General features: G+C 56.2%; 1 non-coding gene across 1 annotated transcript; it reads left to right on the top strand.

The window, feature by feature from the left end:
• The first annotated feature begins 4,157 nt into the window (after positions 1 to 4,157).
• On the top strand, positions 4,158 to 4,221 carry LOC123631260. Its single transcript, XR_006733104.1, has one exon. It is a non-coding gene; the product is annotated as a U7 small nuclear RNA (small nuclear RNA).
• Positions 4,222 to 9,187: the final 4,966 nt, after the last annotated feature.

Genomic DNA, 9,187 nt, shown 5'->3' with positions numbered 1-9,187 from the left:
CTTTAATGGGGCAAGAAGTCAGAGAATTATTATGGAAAAATTGATAAAGAGACAAGAATGACTTGCTTTGCTTTCAAGAGAACACACATGCCTTTAAGTTAATGTCATGCTTGGGGCAGATTGCACTGACTTCCTGGAGGTCCTTGGGAAGGGGCCTGGCAGCCTGGTAAACAGTAGGCACTGCATAATTGAGCTTTAGAAATCTCCTTGAAAGAAGGCCTGTTTGGGCAGACCTGCAGGGATCCGGGTGAGAGCTGTTGGGGGCCAGGTGAAGGCCACAGTGGGGCCCTGGGGGGCAGGGAGGAAAGGATGGTGGGCACTCCGCCAAGCTGTGCACTTGGCTGGGACAGCTTTGAAGGGGAGCCAGTCTCCGGGAGCCGGTTTTCAGGCTGGGGCCTGCTGTCAGTATATGTGGAACCATAGAGGGCTGGGCTCTGGGGAGGTCCCCCTGAAGTGGCCTGCCACAGGAGCCTCAGGACATGGGAGCCAGGGGGCTGTCTCCAGCCAGAAGCACATAGTGGACCCCTGTTGCTACCAAATAAATACATATGTACAATAAAAGTACATCCTGACCTCCATGGCAGGGCTTCAGTGGCAGTTGGGAAGAGACCAGAAAGGAAGATAAAGAAATCTTTGTGCCAAGTACAAGAGTACGCAATGCCCACATCTTGGAGCAGTGGGGTTCAGTGTCTTTTGTTCTGTTTCGTTTCCGGAGGATAAAATTACAGTACAGAATGTGCTTTCTCAAACTCCCTGTGTTCCACAGAGTCCTGGACCGCCCCATGGCTGGGGAGGCCACCCTGGAGGGCTCTGTCTGGCCCTAAGGACCCCAGCCTTTAAGGGGGCAGGAACTGTCACGGGTCGGGGGGTCAAGCCAGTTAGCTAAGAAGTGTGTGTTGGAGTTTTTATTTTGTACAGTTTTTATACTTTACACAGGACAGGTTCAGTGTGGGAAAACCAGAAACACCAGCGGCAAAAGGGAAAGCAAGTTGCCTCTTCTCCCCACCCTGGAATTTGTTGAGTTGAGTGACAGAAGCTGTGGGTGCCCTAGTAGGAGCTTTCTGGGCCTGGGCTGGGAAGGGAGGCTGGCACTTGGGGTGTCACAGGGCGAGTTGGGGGAGAGGCTGAGGCACCAGCTGTGTAGACCTTGCAGGCAGGAAGGCTGTGCGGGAACATGCACGGGTTGGGGGCTGGGCACAAGCGCAGGTGCTGACCCAGGACCGGAGCTGCCTGAGCAGGTTGCATAGGTCCTGGGCAAAGATTCACGGGGAGGGTGAGCTGTCACCTGTCTCCTATCTCACGTGGAATAAAACCCATGCTCAGTGCCGTGCCCTTTGAGGCCCAAGGTGACCTAGCTGCAGCCTCACCTCTCACCTCTCACCTCTTGCTGCCTCTGGCCTCCAAGCTGCTTCCTACCTCAGGGCCTTTGTGCTCTCGGCTCCTCCTGCCTTGGGGGGCTTCGGCCCAGCATTGCGTGGGTCACCTCCGGGTCACCTCCAGAACGCGGTCCCTGCTCAGTTTGCACCCCCTCAGGAGGGGTTTGCCTGACGTCCACTCACAATTCCTAGATTGAAGTCTTAACCCCAAGGTGATGGCGTTAGGAAGTGGGGCCTTTGGGAGGTGACTAGGTCATGAGGGAATGGAATTAGTGGCCGTGTAGGAGACCCCAGAGACCCCCCTCAGCCCTTCCACCATGTGCGGACAGCGAGAAGGCGCCGTCTGTGAGTGAGAAAGCGGGCCCTCCCCAGCCCCTGGGTGTGCTAGCAGCTTCGTCTTGCACTTTCCAACCTCCAGAGTTGTGAGAAATAAATTTCTGTTCATGAGCTGCCACGTGTATGGCGTGTTTTGTCATAGCAGCCCGAATGGACCAAGGCACCCTCTAGAGTGCAGAGAGCTGCAGCGTCACCATTGTTCCTTTCTCTGTGTTCACACCTGTCTCCTGCTAGAAGGTGGGTTCCCCCAGGGCAGAGCCTTTGTCCCCTTCGCCAACGCCAGACAGGGCCTGGCCGAGGGACGTGCTGGGTTCCTGGGTCGGGGTGCTGGGGGTGGCAGCAGGTTCTGGCAATGGCTTCGTTTTGGTTTCCAGCTTTTCCAAAATGTATTTTTAGAATTAAAAACTCTAGCCCAGGCAATAGAGTGAGACTCTGTCTCAAAAATGTCAGAACAGTTCCTCCCTGTTGAGCTGCCATTGGTCTTGGTGAGAAGGAGCTGGGGAGATGCGGGAATGGGGCTCGGCTCTCCTTGGGGGTGGGAGGTGTGCAGAGCCAGGCCCTGTCCCATCAGCTTGCACTAAAAGCAGGGGTCGCCTCCCAACCTGAGCATGGGGCGCTCAGGTAGCCTCAGAGCCCAGCCTCGGTGAGGGGACCCCAGACTCTGGCCAGCCCTGCTGAGTGGCCTGGGCCACACGTTTCCCCTGTCCGGACCTCGGGGCTTGGAGTTCACCAGTACATCCCTGTGTGGCTGAGTCACCTCCTAGGGAACGGCTAAAAAGACAGATTCCCAGGCCCCGCGCCAGACCTAAGGCATCAGACGCAGGGAGTGAAACTGCATTTAAACCAGCCTCTCAGTGATTCTTAGATGGGCTTGGGGATGGTGGGTTGAGACCATCAGCAAGGACAGGTTTGGGAAGCTCCCACTCCAACAGTTTTGCTTTTAAAGCTCAGCTCAAGGATCGCTTGAGCTCAAGACTTCGAGACCAGCCTGAGCAAGAACCGAGACCCCGTCTCTACTAAAAACAGAAAAAAAAGGGCCGGGGTGGGATCAAAAAGAAAAAAAAATGCTCCATCCCCTCCTTGCCTGTGACCCCAGGAGCCTTCTTTGCCTCAGGTTAGTCATCCATGAAATGGGCTGTGGAGGGTTCTAGGGGCCAGCCAGTGCGGCGGGGGGGGGGGGAACCTCACCAAGCCAGGCCTTTCCCACCGCAAGACAGCTTGTCGCCAGTGCCCGAAGGAAAGAGAAGAGTTAACTTAGTTAATCAACTGAAGTACTGAAGGTTTCCCGAGGGCATCTTCAGCTGCATGGGTGGTGAGTCCTGGCCCTGGCTGGCAGGTGTCCCAAATGGCTGAAGACAGCAGCAAACAGGTTGGGTGGCTTTGTGGTCAGGGGCTGGGGACTGAGCTGTTGGTTGGACACCTGGCACTCAGTAACAACTGCCGACAGGTCTCTCGCTATGAATAAACGTTGCTGTCGGGATTTATCTCCAGCCTCTTGTCCACTCAATGGGAGCGACCCCACCCCCCCAGCAAGTCCCCTCTGGGCCTCAGAGGGTGGAGGGCCTGGGACCCCCTGGGGACAAGCTCACAAGTCCATTGGGATCAAATTTCTTTTCTCTCCCTTGAATTTAGTCAATCCCACAGTTGGCACCACGTTGCTTGGGCTTCTTGCATTTCCATTGGTTGGGAACATTTACAGTCCCCCAGGGCCACCATTCCGGTGAGTTGTGGACTCCTGGCATGCTGAGGCCATTCAGAGCACACTCGGTGCTGGCTTTCGAGGGGGCCGACAGGCCTGAGGGAGATTATGAGATGACCAGAAACTCAAGACGGAGGGTGATATAAATAGACACACGGCTCATGGTTGAATAAAAATAGAGCCCGAGGCCGGGCGGGCTGGCTCACGCCTGTAATCCTAGCACTCTGGGAGGCCGAGGCGGGAGGATCACTTGAGCTCAGGAGTTCAAGACCAGCCTGAGCAAGAGGGACACCCCGTCTCTACTAAAAATAGAAAAATTAGCTGGGCGTGGTGGCGCATGCCTGTAGTCCCAGTTACTTGGTAGGCTGAGGCAGGAGGATGGCTCGACCCCAGGAGTTTGTGGAGCTGCAGTGAGCTACAATGGCGCCCCTGCACTCCAGCCTGGGTAACAGAGCGAGACTCTGTCTCAAAAAAAAAAAAGAAAAGAAAAAAAGAGCTGAAAGGGCCTGTGCTTGGGGATTGCCCCAAAGGCCACCTGGTCAGGACAGAGAGGGGCCAGGTGGGAAGAACTGAGCTGGACACGGTGTGTGTTTGCTGCTGTTGCCCAGGGCTCGTGAAACCCAGCTCGGGGCCCTGCCATGAGCTGGCCTGGCTGTGCCCTCTCTTCCGGGTTCCCATTGAAAGAGTGGGGGATGGCTGGGTGGGTGGGCTGTCCCAGGCCTATTGCCAGTACAAACAGGCACCCAAAGTGTTACAGCTCTTTTAGAATTTGTCTAGCAAGCTTTCTGGTCCTTACCAGAAGATGCCCCCCGCCAAAAAAAAAATTAAAAAATAGAAGAACAAACAGGCACCCAAGGGCAGTGGCCAGAGTAGTAGGGTGAGCTGATGACGGCACATGGGGAGGGGGACAGCTGGCAGAGAGCATGACTGTGCTGAGCCCAGAGGTGTGTCAGGCCCCTCGGGGAGCAGGACATGGGGCCACGGGAAGGGATGGGAAGAAAGCCCCCCGGTGTCCTGGAGCCGGGAGTGCTGCAGCCATTACAGAACCCTGGAGTGGGACTTCCCATATTCCAGAACCTCTTGCAGGTGGGAGGGGCCTTGGGTACTAGCTGAGTGTCTCTCCTCCCTCCTAAGGCATCCTAGTCTTCCTGTAGGGCCTCAGGCAGTCACCTGCCTTGCATGTGCCAGCGCCCGCAGGGCCATGTCTTCCTGGGGCAGCTGTGTGGGGCAGATGTCCCCCCTCTCCTGGAGCCAGAGTCTTCCCTCTGCCACTGGACCCTGCTTCACGCTGTGCCCTCTGGAGTCCCCGTGGCAGCCTTGGGGCACTTTGTCATGCAGACATAGATAATATACTCCCCAGCCAGGCTGGGGGCTGCAGGTGGGCGAGGGTAGTTTCTGGGTCATTTCTTGGTCCCATTGCCCAGCATGGGCCCTGGCACAGGAGGTGCACCCTGGAATGAATGAATGAATGAATACCTGGCAGTAATCAACAGCTTCCTTTCCCAAAATAATCAGGTATGACAGGTGTTAGACCCTGCTTTCGAGGGGGCCTACCATTCCTCAATTTAACCTGCTTGTGCCTAGGATCTAGGTGGGGTCAGAGGTCATCTTGTGCAGGTGAGAGCCCTGAGGCCCAGGACACGTGGCCTTCTCAGCCCTTCCAGCCAATGGACTGCAGGGTTGACGATGCCCCTGGGCAGGGCACGAAAGGCTGGAAATGTGGCCAACAGGAGGTGCTGTGAGAGCAGCCCAGAAAGGGCTTAGGCCCCTGGGAACTGGGAAGGGACAGGCCAGGGTGTGGGTGGGGGTAGGAGCCGGGGCCACCCCAGACAGCCGGTGCAGGGACAAGTCCCCCGCAGCCCTGAGGCTGCTGTGGGTGGGCTGTCTGCGTTTCAATTCTGCCTCTGGTTACTGCTGTCGGGGGCGGTCAGAATCCTTACCTCTTTAACCTGCTGCAAGTGGCTGTTGTCCTCCCTGTTCACAGGGAAACTGAGGGACAAGGGTTGAGTCAATTGGCTGTGGTGTCATCCGTGGCAGAACTGGGCTTCCAATTCCAGGTCTTTTCCTGAACTCTCATCTGCTGCCTCTGTCCAGGCCGGGGTATCCTCGTGTGTAGCTCAAGGGTGGTTCCGGTGGGCCAGGAGGTGGGTCTGACGCCCATGACGACTGAGTGCAAAAGGCAGCGTGTAGTGCCTCTTCCAGCCGGAGTGGGAGCCGGAGCTGGGGGCAGCCCTGTCTGCACCCCCTCTTCCAGCGAGGAGGCACAGGCAGAAGAGGCAGGAGGGGACGGCCTCTGATAGCTTGGTAGCTTGGTGCTCTGTCCTGGGGCCATGCAGGCTTGGAGGCCCAAGATGGCAGAGGGAAGCCAGGGTGTGTGGGAGGACTGAGGGGGCTTGTCCCGCCCCACACACGAGGTACACCCCAGAGACACACCCGCCCCTCCCCAAGTGGGTGAGACTGCATCTACCTTGGGCCACGTGGCCTGCAGTGACCAGCTGGGCTTTGTGCAAACCCAAGCAGACCTTGGCAGGGGCCAAGCCCAGAATGTACAGGAGCAGGTGTTCTGGGTACAGGGCTGGCCTGTCCCATTTTAAAGACGAAGAAACTCAGGCTCAGATAGCTCACCCAGGGAGCCAGGTCAGAATCTGGGGCCTTCAGGCCGGGCGCGGTGGCTCACGCCTGTAATCCTAGCACTCTGGGAGGCCGAGGCGGGTGGATCGCACGAGGTCAGGAGTTCAAGACCAGCAAGAGCGAGACCCCATCTCTACTAAAAATAGAAAGAAATTATCTGGACAACTAATATATATATATATATATAGAAAAAATTAGCCGGGCATGGTGGCGCATGCCTGTAGTCCCAGCTACTCAGGAGGCTGAGGCAGGAGGATTGCTTGAGCCCAGGAGTTTGAGGTTGCTGTGAGCTAGGCTGACGCCACGGCACTCCCTCTAGCCCGGGCAACAAAGCGAGACTCTGTCTCAAAAAAAAAAAAAAAAAAAGAATCTGGGGCCTTCTGATTTTGTTCAGATTTGGCAATGAGCCCGTTTTCGGGAAATGCCAGGGCTGCCCATTTTCTCTGGAGCAGGGCCAGCCCCCAGGGCCCGCTCTGGGCTTCTGAGCCAGGATCCATTCTCTGGAGACCCCACTGTCCCTCCTCAGCCACTGCAAATCCTGCCAAAATGGCAAAAGCTGTCAAAATTAAGAATAGGTCAAGTATGTTTGTTTTTTTTTCCTTTTTTTTGTTGTGGTTTTTTTTTTTTTTTTTTTGAGACAGAGTCTCACTCTGTCACCCGGGCTAGAGTGCCATGGCATCAGCCTAGGTCACTGCAACCTCCAACTGCTGGGCTCGAGTGATCCTCCCGCCTCGGCCTCCCAGAGTGCTGGAATCACAGGTGACCGCACCCAGCCGGCCAAGTACGTTTGACCTAGCGATCTCCCCTCGGGAAATATGTCCCCTGAAACACGGATGCCCCAGATGGTGTTTCCTGGAGCACTCTCTGTAGTAAACTGGAGACCAGCCCCAAAGACCTGCGACTTAATCACAAAGTTAAATCATAATAGTCATATTTGCAGAGTGCCTGCTGCCTGCCTGGCATAGCTGCAGAGCTTTACAGCTGTTGACTCTTGGATCCTCCCAACAACCGTAGAGAGTTAGGTCATAGAACTTCCACTTTACAGATGAGGAAACTGAGGCCCAGGCAGACTAAGGGATTCATCCAGGTCATGCAGCTAGAAGTGACTGAGCCAGGGCCGAGCCCAGGCAGCCTGCTCAGAGCCTCCGGCCCCGTGACTGTTTGGCCAAGCCCAGGGATGCGGTGACTGTGCACAGGAAGGCAGTGGGTCCCCAGGCACCCAAGCGGCAAGGCGTCCAGACACACCGACCGGGAGAGTAAGCAAGTGGCAAAACGATACTAGAAAACAAAATGTAGCCAGGTATGGTAGCTCATGCCTGTAATTCCAGCACTTTGGGAGGCTGAGGCAGGAGGATCATTTGAGGCCAGCGGTTCAAGACCAACCTGGGCAACATAGTAAGATCCCATCTCTACAAAAAACAGAAAAATTAGCTAGGTGTGGTGGCACACACCTGTAGTCCCAGCTACTCAAGAGGTTGAGGTGGGAGGATGGCTCGAGCCCGGAAGTTTGTTTGAGGCTGCAGTGAGCTATGATGATGCCACTGCACTCCAGGCTAGGTAACAGAACGAGAGCCTGTCTCTAAAAAAAAAAAGAAAAGAAAAAAAGAAAGAAAAGGAAAGAAAATAAAAGAAAAGGAAAGAAAGAAAAGCAAAACAGCATTAGCTCGAATTCACTGGGAGGTGGGTCCCCAGGCCTGGGCTATGGGACTTTCACTTTCTGTGCTGGCTCCGTCACTCCTATCTGGATTTTTTTTTTTAATAACATGTAGTTATTCCTTTAGTTTCTGAAGACAGTTTGAAAAAGAAAAAAAATAATAAAAAACAAAAAGTAGAAGTGCATTTTGGAATGTGCCTACCCTTCCATAGCACCTGGGCCGAAAGCCCTCCCGCCCTGCAGGGCTGACACCCTCCCTTTCCGGGCCGCGCTTGGGTTGTTTGTGCGAAGTCTGTCGCCCCCTAGGGGACTCTGGGCCTTCTTCATGGGGGCCAGGGCTGGCGGCTGCACAGAGCAGATCTTGGGGGCTGGCGGAGTCTAAAGTCAGCCTAGATGCCAATAACAGTAACCCCGGCGGGGCAGTCGCAGTGGTTGCCCGAGGCGGCTCCAGTGGGCACCCCTAGGGCTCTGCCTCCCACCATCCACGAAAGAGCAGAGGTCCACACGGCCTGTTGGAGAAATGGACACAGAGAGGTCATGCGCTGGCCCAAGGTCACACAGCTGGGAGAGGCAGAGCCCTGGCCCACACCCAGGCTGAGGGCTCATCCTCCGACCCACATGGGGCTGACCCCTGGCCAAGGCCACAGTTAGTCCTCGCTGTGGCCTCCCTCGAAAGAGGCTGGGCAGGGTCCAGGCAGCTCCATTCTTGTTGATGTTACTTTTTATTATGGCCTATGGCAAAGGCCACGCCCCCAGCGCCTGGATAACGCAGGGCTGGGCGGCTCTCTGCAGGTAGGGTAGGGGGAGAAAGACGGGTGTCCGGGGCTCTGGCTCAGGTGCCATGGGGGTGGCACTTACTGCGCCGGACACTCTGCAGGACACATGGGACTGAATGGTCCCTGTTCTTTCTGTCAGACAACATGCTTCGCGCTCCCTCGGTGTCCAAGGTTACTGGCTTCTCAAGCGCGGCATCTGCAATTGACCCTGAGTCCCAGCTGCATTTGCCCTGCCTGGAGCAGGCCCATCACCTCCTTCCTCTAGACCCCACGCTTCTATTAATGCAGCCTTAGCATTTGGCTGGCCAGTTCCACAGGGACATGCCTGGAGCTTGCCCTGAGTGGTCACAGGCACAAGGCAAGTACTGTTCTCATTTCGTGGGTCCGGAAGTGGAGGCACAGAGGTTGAGGGAGGTGGCCCGAGGTCTCACAGCCGTGAGTGGTGGAGCTGGGTTTGCAGGCAGGGAGCCCAGCTCCTGACCAGACGCTGAGCTTCGTCTCCCTAACGGGCAGGACCAGCGTCAGGACTGGCCTTGGATGGGCCACTGCCTGCCCTTTGCCCTTTGCCCTTTGCCGTGGCAGCTGGCACTGCCCGGCCTTTGTCCCCCACTCACCCACACACAAGCTGGCAGGGGGAATGCCCTTCGGTCAGCACCCAGCCTGTTCAAGGCCAGCCTGCCGGTCAGCTCATCAGAGACAAGAAGTCAAGTGGACA

The sequence above is a fragment of the Lemur catta genome, chromosome 1, assembly GCF_020740605.2.
Source record: "Lemur catta isolate mLemCat1 chromosome 1, mLemCat1.pri, whole genome shotgun sequence".
NCBI lineage: Eukaryota > Metazoa > Chordata > Mammalia > Primates > Lemuridae > Lemur > Lemur catta.
Note: the sequence above shows the minus strand (reverse complement) of the source record. Positions and strands in the feature narration are given on the sequence as shown.